The 17,939-nt window shown below is 38.3% G+C and overlaps 1 protein-coding gene across 1 annotated transcript in view; it reads right to left on the reverse strand.

Annotated features, from left to right (window-relative positions):
* Positions 1 to 17,939, reverse strand: part of dph1 (diphthamide biosynthesis 1) — a 69,928-nt gene that overhangs the window by 37,165 nt on the left and 14,824 nt on the right. The window lies entirely within an intron of this gene.

The raw sequence follows: 17,939 nt of genomic DNA on the forward strand, positions 1-17,939 counted from the left end.
TCTCAATACGGATGGGAAACTGCCAAACGATTTGAATCTTTGTAATAAACTACACTGCCACGAGAGTCTAAAACAAGACGGGTGAATTCCATGGATGCGCATGCATTCCCATGCACAAAGATTTCAGTGTGAACAGAATGTACCCTCCTGTTTTAGCAACAGTTAAAGAAATTAATAGGGTAGCCAGAAATAGCCTCTGGCATTATTGTCATTTTAGCGTGGCAGGAGATGTACTGAAAGCAGGAGTAATGATTTTTGGAAAGCTCAAACTTGTTGGCATTGTGTGTTGCGCTCCATGGGGAAGTCACAGCAGGCAAAGGGAAAGGAGGGGAGAAAAACATTCATCAATGATGTCTAACAATAGGCACAAATACTTTCCTTGAAATCCCATCCAGCTGAAGAGCTGTATTCATTTTTCTACATTTTTACCTACAAAGGTACCTAGAATTCAGTGGTGTAGTCTTCTGCTCTGTCAGGGCCACACGGTGGGGTATTTGTGTCTCTTTGTCCATTTGGAATGCTAATTCCCCTTTCAAGGATGAGCCTCATAAGTCGTATTATGGTGAATTTCTTATTCCTCCAAACAAGTGGATGTTCTATTCATTTTCCATAGCCGCTTAGCCTCAATAGGGTCTCCGGCTTGCTGGTAGGTGGGGTACACTCTGGATCTTTCAGCCAATCGCACGGTACACAAAGATGAACCCTCAGAATCTCACTTGATTGCAATTTGGAGTGTTCAATATCAGAGGTGGGCACTTCAGCACCGACGGACTGTCCGTCAGTCCGTCGCCGACGGACAGGTGAATGACGAGAATGCTAAAAAAAAAAAAGTGGTGAATTAAAAATGTCAGATTTGCAATTTTCATCCGCCGTCGTAATTGTCCGACAGTCCGCCATGAGAACCGCCATCTATCATTTCGGAGTCAGATAAAGCATGATAATGCCATCCAGTGGATATGATTGCTAATTACAGTCTGGTCCCCTGCATTAAACATGGAGTATTATAGCCAAGGTGTTAAACCCCTTAGCTAGTTTTGTTTTCATGTGTTGTGTTTCAAATGAAGTATAACTGTAGAACCAAAGACATGGTGTTATCTTTCTGTGTAAATCATAAAACAGAAAAAAACAATAAGTATGACTGCAGAGAGAGGTAGACCAGCGTCTGACAAATGACGGACCAGAAAAAAGTCAAATCTCGTCCTCTAGTGGTGGCAGAAGGTTGGGCAAAAATACAGCGACTGACGGATTATTGATTACAATTTCGAGAGCACGGGGAGAACATGCAAACTCCACAGAGGAAGGCCAGGGACACTTGAACTTGGAACCTCTGAACTGCGACCGTGAATTAATCGTCGATCTTAAGTGTTGAAATGCACTTACTCTCTTTCACAGAGTATCTCTCGTGCTAAAACAAACTCCTCATTTTGGGGGTTTACTGTTAATTTTGAGATCAGGAGGATTTCGTCAGACACCAACGGTATAGCTAGTATTTCTGCAAAAGTGAGTGACAACCGGGCAATAGAGTAATTAAAAAATGATGACATAACGTGCTTTCTGCGGTTTGAAAAAAAAAAAATCACATACCGCAAAATGTCTCAAAGGCAATTAGACATTTCTACATAAGAATTTGGCTAAATATGAGCTGCTAGCTAATGTCAGAACTACAGCAATTACACAATTACATTGTCAAAAGCCAACATATGTGCAATTATTCCAAGCAATAGAAATGTTAATTGGTCATTTTTCAATGATCTTCTTATGACATCTGAATTTCTATTACTTCTATTTTTGCATCAACTTGCTTATTGAAATGTAAATTAGGGCCAGCCCGCTGTCTTTCTTGAAAGCAATTTACCTCACTTTTCACACATTAAAACTATAGCGCGTGGCAAAGACTAAAATCACTTTTCAAAGGCAGTATTGCAGGATGAAAAGGTCTATACTGGTGACAAAAATAAAAATATAGGCAAAAAAAAAGCCTCAAAAAATCCGAGTCATTGCAAATAACAACCACAAAGATAAACATATTGCTAGATGAATACTTCTGTGAGGTTGTCAATCAAAATATTGCAAAGTCGCAGTTTTTGAAACATCTCTTGTTCTGGAGAACACTCCTTATATTGAGGTCAATGCAAGAAACGGCACTAATTTCTAATTAGCAGATTTGGAATGTAATGTTACAGCATAATTAACATGACCTTTGAAGTAATGCTCATATATAGATTCCTTCGCAAGAAGCTCATGTTGTTTTGGCAGTAACAAAATTATTTGCTCAGCGCGCTTACAAATGAGCGTCAAAGGCACTTTTGTTGGCTTAGCATGTTCCCCCAGTGGGTGTGCGACTTTCCTCCGGGAGCTCCCTTGTAACTCCAAACAAATGCAAATTATAGGATAGTAAATGTTAGAAAAATTGGAAATCTATCAGACTTCCACGCACTGCATGCTGGGATGGACTCCAGCATAAGCTAAACAGATGGTCCCATTCATTGCTACAATGTGTTGCATGGACAAATCAACCACGTATACGCCCAACTGCTGACTGGATTCTCGTTATTTCTCAATAGGTTCTCAATATGTGGTACGGGGGCCCTGCATTTGCAGCTCACACCTGTCGAGTGTTTTCAAAGAAACTTCCACTCTATTGTGTTATATTAGCATACTAGAGCAAAATAACTCATTTGTAAAAGGTGGTAGCATTTTTTCTTATTTTAAATAGTTACTGTTTTCACCAAATTCTACATTTGGCACCCAAAAATTCCCCATTCATGCAGTTTTCCAAATTTGTCATTCGTTCTTGGGCTGAAACTGGTGAATACTTTAATCTTTGTCTATCCTACTGAATATTCTATAAAATAATCCGGTATTCACGTTTTTTTAACCCGCTTAAAGAACAATTATGAATACAGAAGGCAATAAAACACATTTCAACTGGATAATTATTATTTTCATTCAGCTCAATATTTTTTGCTATTACTTTTATTACTATTTTACTCTTTTGTGAAATGAAAGAAAAATATCTACCTATTTTAGTTTATGAAACGAAGTGATGTCAGAACCACAGTAGCCAATTTTCCTGGCTAGCACATTTGAGTGAGCCTGGTTTGTTAAACTTCTTTCAGTCTTTTTTTTTTTTTTTTAGCATTTTCACTCACCTTTCAAGGACAACAGACGATCGTGTGCTATGTCTATGTAAATTTGTGTGGTATGATATGAAAGATTGACTTCCATTCCTAACTTTGAACTGTATGCAGATAATAGCTGTGTTATAAGTGTGGAAATACTGCCATCCAGTGTTCACAGTTATCACTACAGCGCTCATTTGGTCCTATATTAGGTAAGCGTTAGTCAAGGGTGTCAGCCCCAATCCACACAAAAAAAAAAATTGACCAGAATTTTTTTATTTACTATGGTTGTTATTGTTTTAAAAGACGGGAATTCTCGTCCATGGCACAGAATGAGTTAAAAAGTGATCGGTTGGAACAACAACTCCCACTTGGGTCATTTATGTCTATTTAACTGCCTTGGAAAAGTAATTTGATGTCTCTCACCAGCCTATAGAGCATTCACACATTTGCTAAAAATAGTAACATATTTGTAACAATTCGGTGGACTGGATGGGAAAAAAAAAAGTTTCCGCCTTTTCCCGCAGACTATTAAAGCCACACATGAAAAAGGCAAAGCAAACGTCCTTCTGCTTCACCAATCAATAACAAGTGACATTTTAATAGCGGAGTTATCCTACCAGTATGTGCCCAGGCAGTGAATTCTGGGTAATCTAAAAAGCTGGGAACTCTCTCTAGTTGCTACCATCTCAGTGGTCAGTCAAAGTAGAGTTTCTGTTCTTGTTGGGCTCTCTGTAACATTTTATTTTTAAAACAGTAAATTTTTAAAGTAGAAAAAAAAGGAAAAAAAAAGAGAGAAGAAGTTCGAGCTCTTAGAAGCAACGAGACAAGCGGGTCATTGAGGTGCGAAGAGGTGCCGCAGCGCTGCTCTTGGCACACTTGCCAACGATACTTTGCGGGCTGACAGCTCAAATAAGCATGTGTGGTGCATTTGCATAGCAAGTCACGGGCCAAGCATCCCCCCTGGCTCATCTTTTATTCCATTACATTTCAGGTATCAGTAACCATCAGTCTATTTTGTGTCCCTGAGTGGGCTTTTGGCAGTGGACCCAAGCAGAAAAAAATCTTGAGCTCTGAAATGATAGCGCCACTATCCTATCACCTTAAGGTGGTGTCATATGACAGGCTAGGAGAAAACATGTTTATATTGCATTCAAGATTGTATTAACTAACTTTAATTGACACTATATATTATCTTATCATTATCTATATCGAAGGGCCGGGCAATTATTGGAGTGAAAAGTTAAAAATGATTTGTGGTGAATGGCACTGTGTGTCTCCAAATTTACGTGTTTGTGAATGCACCTTGAATGCAATGAGTCACTCAAAGCTAGCTGGTGGTGTGTATGTTAGTTTGAGTTTTAAAGTGTTTAATCACACACCACTTGGAGTTTAATGTAAACTAAACAGACAATGATAAGAATAACACACTTTGTACAGCATATTTACATTCAACGCATACTTCATTTTGGTTAATGGTAGCAGGTAAAGGGAATTAGCTATGAATTCGCCTTCGATAACCTAATATTCAACCAAATTCTATTAATAATCATCATGTAGTCTTTTTATGTAAATATGTAAATTCTAAGTAAATCTCCATGTATGCACCACAACACTGCTCCCAAGAGGTTAAGGTGCTCAGCACATAGCAGGAACAGCAGGTATGTAAGTTTATCAATTGTTTTATTATTGCTTTGGTTTGCAAACGCATTTTTTTTCAAATGACAATCAAGTCTGCTTTCACAAGATGAAATAAATCTGAGGATATTTGCAATTCAGCAAGTTGTTTCATGTTCCAATTAATTTACTCTTAATTTGAAAAGAAACATGCACTTTTCCTATCACTGCATTACAAAGCATTACATTTCACTTCCTGATAAATGCAAGAATCCTGTTAAAATTATACGTACACCATGGTCTTAAAGTACCCCCATTTGAGAACCCCAGATGTAGTGAATGGAAGTTGCAAAAGCCACGTTGAAAGGAATTCATTTAGGGTATCACTGCCTGAATGTTAGAATGTCAGTCCCCTTAGTTTGTCCGGATCTATATTGTATAACCATTTAGAAATAAGATGTAAATTAAGGCTGTCAGTTGGAATTATTGAATAATTAAAAAAAATGGCTGATTCCTCATACATATGTGTGTGTGTGTGTGTGTGTACACACACATCCATGCGTAACATGGCTCTAAAAAGAGTCCATTTTAACCTCACCCTGCCCCTTGACACTGTCCTCAATGACTCAGAGAATAATCATGATTTAATTTGACGTTCGATAACATAAGGCCATTAGAAGGGTGTCATGAAGACCTACATCACACTCTGTTATGATGTTATTGCGCTGTCTCGCTACATTTTGATGCTATCGCCATCAAGGGACCCATATTGTGATATTGAGCATTAGTGTGTGATTTCCACGCTTAGCGACAAGGCGCAGTCATTTAGAAGACAACATGCTGATAGGCTAGCTGCTAAAAGGAGCTGCTGTCATGCATCTTCCACATGACAAAAGAAAGAAGGATGAATGATTCGGTGAGGATGGCGGTGATTGATTTGTTAACTTAGAAAATCCAATATTTACACTCTGCTTCCTGCTAGCACAATGTGGAAAATAACTGATAAAAGTGTTACCCCAGACAAGCACTATTTTCACTTTCATTTTATTGTCACCCAGAGTGACGCCGCCTGGAATTATGGGGTAAATATTTAGATATGTAAAACGTGAATGATTTATTGCAGCAATCACCGAATATTTGGCAGGAATGTGAAAAGAGAGATGCAAGGCAGCTAGCACAGGATGATGCTTAGACAGATGTTTTTGGTAATACCATCCGATAATCCTTTAACTCTCCGAAAAACAAGATCATTACTGGCATTTCTGGGACTGTGTGCTATTTGCCATGACATTTGTTCAGCAGCCTGATCCAGGGGTCATTATTTTAAAGATTACATGTCAACAACACGGACCACATATTGCACTGCAAAAGATCCGTAAAAGGTGCGAAACAAAACAAGGAAGGGTTAAAATAACAATAATTGGAACTTTGCCCACACTTCTTGGCACTGAGGAACCTCTGGGATCCACTGGGAGAGATTTGACCACACAAGATTATCTGAAGAAGGAACCATAAGGGAAAGAAAAGGTAAAAAGATTTAGTGATGTAATACCATGAAAAGAGCCAAAACTGGCTTTAAACATTGTCTCATTTCTTCCGGAGCCCTCGGTGAATTAATTTTACAGGCTCAGGGAAGGTACACAAATAATCTTAATAGAAGAAGGGCAACTCTCGCACGAGTGGGATTAGACATCAAGAAAATTATCTTGTTTTTTTTTTTTTTTTTGTCCGACTAATTTGCTGGTAGATTCAACCAGAAAAGTTGTGCTTGCCTTTGAGGAGCTATGATGGAATACAATCCAGACCATATCCTCCAAAAGTAAATAAATAAATAAAAATGTAAATAATCAGTTCCAAAGCTTCTATCAGAAAACCTCTATCAATTGTGCAAAGATGTTGAAATAAATAAATTATTTAAGACAATTAAATTGTCAATGTTTTGGTATGTATTATGTATGGAGAATCTATGCAGATGTGTATCATATTTCATATGATACACATCTGCATAGATTCAGTCATCAAAAGGTAATCCGCAAAATACCAGGAATGTTAATCAAACATTTTGTCATTGAAAACGTTCATCTTTAATCCAAAAGATTTTTCCAATCTACATTTCCGTTCACTAGCCTCACCAGGCAGCAATCGCCTCAAGGAGATTGAACATTTTGAACTGAGGAAATCTTGGACTGGTCCAGAAGCAAATGACTTGACAAACAAGAAAAATCCAGTTCAAATCAAATCAAATAAAATGAAATCAAATTTTATTTGTATAGCCCAGAATCACCAAAGTTTCATCGGGATTCACAGGTGAAAATAGGTCATATCGAGACTCCTTGTGCAGACTTTTTTTTCATCATAAGTACACAAGAACACCCCCTGCTCAAAGCTCCCAGAAGGGCAAAGAAAAACTCAAAAACCCCAATTTTGGGAAAATCTGAAACCTTCAGACGGGACCACAGGTGGGAGGAGCCCCAATCCAGCCTCAACAGGTTGAAGTGGATGCTGCGTTTACCAAATACAAATACAGATTACAGAAACATGTTGTGTCATATTAGGCGGGAAACGTCCTGTTGACAGCAGGTGAAGCAATTTGGCTTACCTCAATTCAAGTCAGGGTTAGGGTCATTTTCAAGCGTGAAGATGAAGAAAACTGATTTCACTCATTGACTGACAATCATAGACATCAAAGATCCATTTTTAACAGGACTGGCAGGTGACTGATTTAAAAGAGAACAAAATGAAGTCATAACTGACGGTAACGTTGGTATTCGTAATTCGTCACTTGATCAACCGATGTGACGTCTGAGTTACCTTTGTTGGCCATTCAGTACCACTTTTGGCAACAATTTGTAAGATGCATTAACATGCGCAAATAATTTACTTACAATCTTGATGCTCATGCTCTGACATTATTTATCAAGCATGGTGCTTCTCTGCCTTTTAAACCGCGCTCCTCGTGACATGAAGGATGATAAATAACGCTAATGATTATGAAAGCTCTTTCTGGTTGCAATTGATGAGGCCGCATCCATCTAATTCCTCTGTCGTTCATCCCCAAAGCCGATAGCCATCATCTGTCACTCCGCTAGTTTCAAGTCATTTCGGCCTGTGCCGCTTTTTCTTTTTTCCTCATCTTATGCTGCTTGTCACAATTTCCCAGAGCTGCCGTCTATCATTTCATCTATCATTTAATGTTTGCAAACGGCCACTCAGCTGGAATTTTCGCCGAGCCTGATGAAGTTGTCCTTTATTTACGGTCTAACGGTCGGCTGCCGCAGTTTTCTCCCTCTTCTTGGCTCAATAGTAAGTGTACCATATGAAACAATCAATTCCACCTCTCGGTCTTTCTGTAGAATAAAAATAGATAGTTGTGTTTTTGTGTCGAAGGCAGCGTACATACATGAAGACGGTTAGACCGTTTTTGTTATGATGTTACGATCTTAGGTTTTAGAAGATTCTCAAATAAGATTATCCTCATGTGGCAGGTGTATTCGGGGTAGAGAGGTCCCAATAATTGGGTCTAGAGGCCAAACTATTTAAGACAAAAAAAGAAATTGTTAAGGGTGTGGAGATCTCCAGAGACAATTGACGCTGCACATTGTGATGTAAAGGAATGTAGCCAATCAAAGAAGCTTTCTGACGAACGAGGAAGTGCCGGGAAATTAAACAATAGCATTGTTGTTGAAACCTAACGCCAATTCACACTGGCAAATAATATATTAAGGCGAGAAAAGTAGGGGTTGCCATGCAAACATATGGGAAACATTGCCCCCTGGTGGTAGGATAACAAAGTGCTTTATTTGACAAATAAGATTGCCGTTTTTTTAAATGTTAATATCAGTGAGGATCAGCTTAATTAATCGTGGCAGCTGATATCACGATTGCGATTAAAATTCAATTAACGGTGGGTATTTTTGGGACCGTAACCCCAGCGATAAGCAAGGGAATGCTGCAAAAGCATTTTATTAATTTTGTGAACCGAAAATGAAAGTTCTTTATTGATATATTTCCTGTTGCATTCACCAGCAATGAGTGACAGGCTAACCCGTGAATAGTGAAACTTTGCATATAACTGACACTTACTGAAGGGCATTGGAAGGAAACACATGCTATTTTATTCATGATTTTTAAATTAATGAACCGATTAATAGGTATTTTTCTAAAAAAAAAAAAACAACATTGACATAAAAAAATCATGAATAAACATTTTGCAAAAACTATTAAATGCCCCGTTTTTTAAGTATATATGTGGCGTCTGCCATATATAAAACAATCGTTTAGAGTTTTGAAAAATCCTTATGAGTGTACCATGCCTTATCCACACATCTACCTCAACTGTGCATGCGTTGTCAGCAGAATTGCAATGACAGTTGAGGAAAATTCCAAAGTTCAATATCTTATACAGGCCGCGCAAAGCATTTCTCATCCATCCCCAATTACAAGGACATATGGGACGGCGCCATACAAGCTAAAGTGATCAAGGTCACGAGCAGCCGTGGCTTTGGAAACGGAGAAAGTGAGCGAGCTGTATAACCTTCAGCACTGAGCACTCCTTATCGCTCACACTGCTGAGAAGAGAGGTAAAATGTGTTGATATCATTGCTTCCTAAATGAGGATTCAATCTTCTAACCCAGATGCCATCTTCACTTGGGGAATAAGCAAGGACTGCCTCCACCTGCGTGCACTCATTACCATTGCCACTTCTCATTTTGGAATCCAAGGAGCGCACATTAGGAATAAACAAACGCAATAGTCACGGTTTCTTTGTCCGAGTATTATTTCCGGCTGTGTGTATCTCCGTTTGGAATGAATCTACTTTACTGCAATGACAGCTAAGATAGTTTCCAAGTGTGAGCTGCCAAGAAGATAGTGAATTATACTGTGTCAGAACCAATTGGGTTTTCAAGTCTGTTTGGACATCATGTTCTTCTAGACGAAATGTGATTTGAGCTGAGAAAGTAGCTCGGTACACTTTGGGGATTTTTGTCCGTGAGCCCCTGTGAGACAAAAGGTGTCGTGGATTCACTTAACACCCCGCTGTCCCGCTCTCCGTCTATAACATCAATTTCACCCTAAAGAAAAATACCTGGCCTTGTCATCGCTGGCTGGTGGACATTGATACTGACGAGCTTTTTGGGGAGTAATGTTTAAAAAAGAATTATCTGGCATTATATTGTCAGTTTTTAAAGAATAGCCGATGTGGCAATAAGAAAAATGTCACTCAAAAAGTTAAGCACACACCTGTTAATGTTTAATGTTACAAATGATGGAAATTTCTTAAGATTTATTTTTTTTTAATCATGAAAGAATCAATGGGAAAAAAAAAAACTAGAGAGCTGAAATTTCCAGATGATTAAAACGTAAAATTTCAAAATGCAACGTTTCTGACATTTCTATGCAATTGCAACTGGTCGTGCGAGATTTTAAGTACAAAACTAATCACTGTCCAAATTTTGGACCATATAACACCATTATAATTACAAGTTCTGAGATGTATTTTAAAAGGATTTCTGACATTGATTTTCCTGCGATTTTTGCAAAATTTCGTTGAGCGGCGGTCAAACTATGTCAGTGAACAGAAAATTCTTTGGTGTCTTGTGTTTCCCCTCAAGACAGTACGTGGCGGTAGGTAGGGACCTGTTAATGGTTCCGTCTTAAAAACTATAAAAACAGACTGTGTTAATAAATTTAACCTAGCTATATATGGGTAGAAGCGATGCCACTGAACAATTTGAGTGGTTGAAAGAAAAAAAAATCATAAATAACTAATTATTACGCCTTTAAAAGCATTTATAAAATTAGGAAAAAAATGCAAGTCATATAGTTTGCAAAGGGCGTGCACAAGGGTTGTTTCGTTTTGTAAAACTGAGGTATTCTACAGTTTTAAAAGGAAACTTTACTATTTTCAGCAGTAAAACTATGTCGTCTATAATGAATTTTAAAAGTTAATATATTGTATTGCAACAAGGAAGCAAAAGACATTTTTGATACCTTTCAAAATCACGCAGCCCGCAAGCAACCAACATTCAAAATCAAAACATGTATTCCTTTTTTTTGATCTGTGGTTAAAGCGATGATATGAAGGCATTCGTTACAGGCTCCAGCAAGTCTCCCTTCCTAATGGTAGTCTTGACATTTACCCTGCGAGGCTGTATAGTGTGGCTGCCGCTCCCACAGAAATGATTCAAGCGGCTGTCCGGAATACAGATGGATCTATTTTGATGGAGAGAAACGACTACGGCAACGGAGCGTCAGATGCCTCGCGGCTGTGTGGGCAGTCTGTACCTTGATTTACCAACACATTGCCTCTGACAGGTCTGTTACTTTGAGCTATCTAGTGCCTGTGTTTGACAGCCGTCGAGACTCGGACAAGATGGAGAGAGACAAAGAAGAACAGGTACAGGATGTCAATTCGTGGAGCCTTTTGATGCGTTTTGTCAACGTACGCAAACTTCTCCAATGGGTTCAACAATTTGGCTCACCTCGGTGCCAAGTTCGGACCTGACTGCTTATGTGTTTTCATGAGTTTCTTTGCCGGCGCCTTGTTTTAAAATGGTAGTACAGTCAAATCCAAATAAAAACGCCATATTACTTTGAATAAAATTGTTATCTTCCAGAAAGACATAAAAAAAGAAATATGTATTTTAGACGGCATCATGGGAGTGAGCAAAATTACAGTTCTAAAATGTCATTAAAAAAACCTTTTTTTTTTAAGATAAACACTATTTCTTTTAACAAAAATAAAGACTATTTGGTCCATTAAAAAATAAACGACAAGTTGAAGGGAGAAATTCATATTGTGTAGTATACTTAGATCATTATTTTGTGTACAATTAAAAATGACTAAAAATACAATTTTCCATTTGCTGTGAACTGAAAGTGAGAACACGCTTGGGTTTAGTCACATGACCTATCAAAAGCTGTCGTGATTAATGGTTACCTGCTGTCAACTGAAGATGAGAACACATTTGCTGGAGGCTCACCTGATTTCTTATTGCTGAAAGTTTAGTACAGTAAATAAAGAATAACACTTCTTCTCATTCTTCTTAGAAAGGTACACTGTTGGTGAGCTTTTTTTTTGTTAACAAACAGCTCTTCGGATTATTTGTGTTGTCCTTGAGGCTACTAGAGTACTACATTCCGGCACTTACACACACACACATTTTTTTAATGACAATGCAGACATCCATTTAATGGTCTATTTTGTCTAACCTCCACGCAGCCCCCGAACTCCACCTCCACTCCTCCGTGCGTAACTGCTCACCAAGAAGGAAAAGAAAAAGCGACTGGAATTTAATCAACTTCAAAGAGGTAGCTCAATTACTCAACTCAGCATGTAGCCAATCATATTATGCCATTTTGAAGCCCTCAAAAAAAAAACAGGCTCATTCTGGTGACAGTTCTCAAAACCTTGGACTTTTTAAAACAGTTATCACCCCCATCTCTAGACACAACTGAAAAGTATGCACCTTATAAATACATCAGCGCTTTGTATTCAACCTTGAATGTTTCATCAAATAATTCAAAATGTATCCTGTCCTGACCTTGAATGTCACACACACTAATCAAGTCAGCAAAATTGTGAAGCTCCGAAAACATACTACCGTTATTACATGCTTGTGCCTGTAAGCCAACGCAGCCTGGTAACAAATGGAGAAAAGGTCTAGGCCAACTTTGGTCAACAAAAGAGTCAACGCTATTTTAGTGCAGTTGTGAAAGGATGCCCATCTCTTCCGTGGCATTGCGTTTTTTTTCCGCAGTATTTTGCACTTTTCCACTTTTCTTGGCACTTGTAGCCCACTGACACAGAAGCATCACATCCCATAAGGCAATACCTGTACAGAGTGAGAATGGGTTCAGGACCGGCGGGATACAGTAACAACACTGCCAAGAGTATGTGTGTGTGTGTGTGCATGCACGCTTTAACAGCTTGCAGGTCAGTTGAGGAAGATTGAGTCTGAGTGGATGATGAAAAGAAGAAGATTTGTCAACCAAATACAAAAACTGTAACAAATCTAGCCTTGAGTCAATGCGTGTTGCTTTTGGCCACTATTTACAATTATTATGGAGATTTGGTGTGACTCCATCAGCTATTTTGCATTTTAAACGCTATTTATAATGGGGCTTTGCGATGGTTACAAATTGCAAATGCCTGAAATGCTGCTGTAGATTGAAAGGCAGGGCTGGAGGACATGTCTGTGTGGGCATAGTTACACGTCGATCTTATTCGAAGACATTTTTTCTTCTTCCTACTCCTGCTTCTATTTTAATATTTAATACAAATGTGGGATTTGTTTGAGGAACGACAGTATTGCAGCAGACTAAAGGAGCTAATGGCTTTTTACTTCACACAAGTGACATCAATGTGTGGAAGATGGCCACTAATACCCCCAGGGGTGATTCCATTTGTAAGACAAAATTCATCCAAAATGTATTAAATGAGTAATCAGTTCAACTAAACATAATCTGATATGGTAATAATAGTATGAGAGCCATAATCAATAAACATGAATTGAATTGAGCAAAATCAAACAAACGAACCACAATGGGACCTCCGACAGTTTACAAGGTTTCGAGGTTGTGAACGTACAATGAACTAATATGTGCAGCAGTGTAATTGAGGTTGTTATGGAGCACAAGTAGGGAGTAAATTTCAGAACATTCAGAATTAAAATAAAATCAGCAGTGATTTAAAAGATGTGTTTACAATACTTACTAATTAATTATGGCAATATATTATAAATGTACATGCGTTGAGGTGTAACGATTAATTGACAATGAATCAAGTACCATAAGTATCACTATAAGGCGCACGTAAAAGCCTTACATTTTTTTTTTAAAAACTCACAGTGCGCTTTATAATCAAGTGCGCCTTATATATCGATCATTAAATGTGCTGACTGCATAAACTGTTGACTTCTCTAATCATTGAGTATACATTCCCTTGAGTGCAAATGCAGCCCCAGCCACCACTTTGATTCTATGCACCTTGTAATGCGCCTTATATACAAATTAAAAAAAAAAGGCCATTCATTGAAGGTGTGCCTTATAATCCGGTGCCTTATAGTGCGGAATATACGGTACGTGGTTAAACATTATTATTTTTTGGTAATCGTTTAATCATTTAGAGACCTAAAATTGTCTAAACGCTCCCAATTTTAGCCTCATTTCTGGTAATGAAAGCATACTGATTGTCATTGTGCTGAATCAAAACAAAACATTTGATAACATCGGATTTGACTTTGGATGGATCCAAATTTTTGCTAACTATAAACCAGCAACCACGTTTGAACTCGCATTTACACAATTTGGCACCCCGATAAATGCCATGGCCGTCCCCAGTATTTGGACACGGTGGCAGCAGCATTCATGGGACTTGCTCGCTGGTGCTCTCCTTGTTGTCACCCGAGTAGCAGCACAAGTATGTTTAGAGGTATCTTTCAAAGCTACCAGCAGACGGCTGAGACCATCAAAAGCAATAACACATATGGTGCGGTGACAGCACATGAATCAGTGCCCGCCTGCGTTGGCTATCGTTTATCCTGAAAGCTTTTTGTTTACATCTTTGACTCGCTGACAATGTCGGGACCACCAGACGAAAGGCAGGAATGAAAAACAGAGAAAATCAGATAAGTGGAGAAGGTTTGCGTGGCAATAAATCAACTTTTGCTATTCACTTTGCAGTGACAAGATTATTTAGACTTCGATCGATGGTGGGAGTTTAGTGTACGATTTATGGTACATCAGTCTGATTTAAGACGAGTGACAAGAATCGGCCAACACTAGCAAAACAACTGCACTAACATTGAAAACCTCCATCAGTAACGTCAAGAAATCAGATGAAATCTCATGGGAGAATATGCCCGGTCTGGTTATTGTGCAGATCTCGTGTATGTTTTAAGTGTATTTAAAACATGGCGGCTGCCGGCTTGTCCTCGGTAGGAATTAGTACTTTTAATTACAGTGCGTGATGATGTGTATGAAATGCAATGCAAAATTCAGTGTTTTAATCAGCCCTAGGCACTGGTAAAGATCTAAATGTGAAATCGTATAATTTCTTAGTAAATTGTGACAAATGCGTTTTTTATTTGATATCATTCATTTAAAAAAAAGAAACTAATTCATGGGATTTTACAGCATACCTAGCATGTCAACATACCTGATTTTGAAGCACTGAAAACACAGTAAGGTTTCTTAGGTGTTTTGTTTGTGCACTGACCTCAGCCTTGCCTTAAGGTAGTAACAAATAGAAAACAAGTCCTGCGCCAGCTCTGGTCAACAATTCAAACTTTTTCTCAGTGCAGCAGGTCAAAATATGCTCAGTTTTAGACCGGCTTCGCATTTTAGACCAGAGTTTCATTGTGTAGCTCTATTGTGTGTTTTAAGAGTATCGATCGCAGCTGCCAATATGTCCTGAGTAGGAATAAGCTGACCATCCCACAGAAGCTCCTTACTCTGAGGCCAGCTTAGCCCTTTTTATCTCTACTGGCTGCTGTGGACCTCTGACCCATTGATAGGAGTAGAGCTCGGCAGCTCGTAGGCTGGGCGACAAAAAGTCTGTCTCTCTGCCGTGCCAACACCTAAAGGTTACATCACTGCTCTGGTCCAGGAATTACTGCATGCTGCCAGCCGAATGAGACCATGTCACCCAGGCTGACAATGTCGGCCTGAACTATTCGAACTTGGTAATAATCGGTGTTAACAAATAGAACAGAACCCAGATCTCTACTTGCCCGTAGCGTCCTACTTCCAGGTTAATTTCAACTGCAGGATCACCTGAGCCAAAACATTGTGAAATTCTTATGTGACTGACAATCGAAACTTCTTGCCAACTGCTTAGTGGAGTACTACAACTTTCCTAATCCAATGTTTAGACTAGTGGTTCTCAACCTTTTTCAATGATCTAGCCTCTGTGAGATATTTTTCAGTACTGGCTTGTCTGCCAAAAAATTGTCAGAAGAGGCCAACTGATTTGGATTATATGAGCCTGATGCAAACTTTTCAAGGAGAGAGTAGTAGTGGTGACATCCAGGAGAATTGTTTGCACAACTTCCTTGAAATGTTCAGCTCATCATTGCTTGTAATGTTTGTTTTTTTTGTTTGTTTGTTTTTAATGAAAGGTCTATAGAATGAGCTTAACAAATATGATGGTATATTTAAGGCAGTGCTTCTCAATTATGACCAGAAAGAGAAATCATTGCACCCCCCCACTTGCCACGGCAACCATAAATAAGATTATTATCTATAAAAATTGTATAAGTATACCTAAAACTGTATCTATTTTTAACATTGACAAAAGACAAAAAAAGCAATATAAACCAACTTTGAACAACTGTTAACCGCTTTTTTTTTTTTAATAACCTGCAAAAATTGTCCATTAGCCTGAAGTTTTAAAGGCCATAGACCATCAATTTCATTGGCTGGCCGATCTGTCGCAAGCTCACTATTGACACTAATGGCATTGCGCCTCTGTATAAAACTTAACAAGAAGAAGAAGTCAACATAAATTAGCAATAGGTTGCGCTACATTATATTCCAGTTATTTTCGACTTTAAAAAACATTAATTTAGATTCGGTGATAAGAAATTTAGATTAGGTGATAAGAAACTGTCAAAATTTCACGTGGCCCCTTGGGTGCCTTCAAGTTCCTCTAAGGATACTCGTACCCCGAGTTGAGAAGCACTGATTAGGACAATGACAAGCATTAAATACAGGATTTCAGACTTTGACCAACAGTTTATCCTCTTTGTGTAAGTCTTAATTAAAAACTTGCACTTCTTTTATGAGGGTCATTCTGAACTAACTTTGCCAAGACAGCCATTATCATGAGGTCGGCTTCGTGAGCAAGATGAATAGTGAAAAGGGATCGAGGTTTATCAGCATTTGCATCTTATTTAAACACTTTCCATTTATCACGCCAAATAAATACTTGCATTGTTAAGCATTAGATCGCAGGGTGTGATGACTTTGCTAAAAAGGACAAAGAAGATGAATTAGTCTCTTATTTGAAAGCGATAAAGGGCTCCCATCACACTTTACTGACCTGTGGAGGTTTAGATATCCTACTAAAATTGTCTTAATTAGTGCCTGTCGCTTGATTGAATGAATGAGGCTGAAGTGCCAAAAACCATCTGTTCCCCTCTATTATAGGAAGAAAAAAAAAAAACCTTAGTAGTCTCTGAGAGAAATTCTGTGGAAGACTGGGCATTAAATGACTCAAGTCATTTGTTTTTTACCGATCTCGTTAGAAAAAAAGAGAATTGATATAGCAGACTTTATAAAGGTTAAATTCAGACTTATCAAAGTGGCCTAAGCAAGTGTGTGAGTCTGAAGGAGCAGCACGGTGACAGCTCTCAGTCAGACGGAAGCACGACTGATAAGACCAAAGATTGATCATCAGAACTTTCCTTTTTTTTTAATAAGGAAAATTCTACATGGAGAGATATTTATAGAGGTATAATACATTTGGACGAATTGAAGCGCTGGGCAAACTTTCATTTGAATTATATAAAATCTGAGAATAACATTTATTTAGTCACCAGTGACACAAAATTGGCAAAAAGCTTGTTTGTAAATGAATTAAAGTACCGTATTTTTGGGACTAGAAGCCGCAACTTTTTTCTAATGATTTGAGCCCTGTGGCTTATACTCCAGTGCGGCTTATGTGAAGTTTATTTTATTTTTTTGCTAGTGACCAGGAGGCATTCCACCAGTAAAACAAATGTGTGTATCTGTCATTTTTGTAAATTATTGTACAATCATATTTAGTTTTAGGAAATGTCTTCTCAGCGGAGGTAATCAGATGCCGCCGTTACAACATTATCGGTTTTGACCACTGAGATGAAGTAAAATGAACTAAAATGTCAATGTTTCTGTTAGAATAAATGGTCTGTAAGTATTCTGGATTAAGTGCACACACAGTGTTCGATTTTATTCTCACTTTGATTTGCATTGAACTGATACTTTAATACAGCGATGGTGGGCCGTACTTCAGCACCCTCGCCAAAAAAAAAAAAATCAAACAAAACAAGTATTCACAAACGTGCAGTGCAACATTTGGACGTGTTAAAAAATGTATGTTCTTTAGAAGGTCCTTGACATTATTTTGCAAGTTTGCTCCTGAGAAAATTTTGAAAAAACTCAGAAACATTTTTTTTGTCCCGCGGCACACAGTCTTTACCCTGGATTTAAAACGTGTT

This window comes from Hippichthys cyanospilos, chromosome 11 (assembly GCF_059441005.1).
Source record: "Hippichthys cyanospilos isolate Australia breed blue-spotted pipefish chromosome 11, RoL_Hcya_1.0, whole genome shotgun sequence".
Lineage (NCBI taxonomy): Eukaryota > Metazoa > Chordata > Actinopteri > Syngnathiformes > Syngnathidae > Hippichthys > Hippichthys cyanospilos.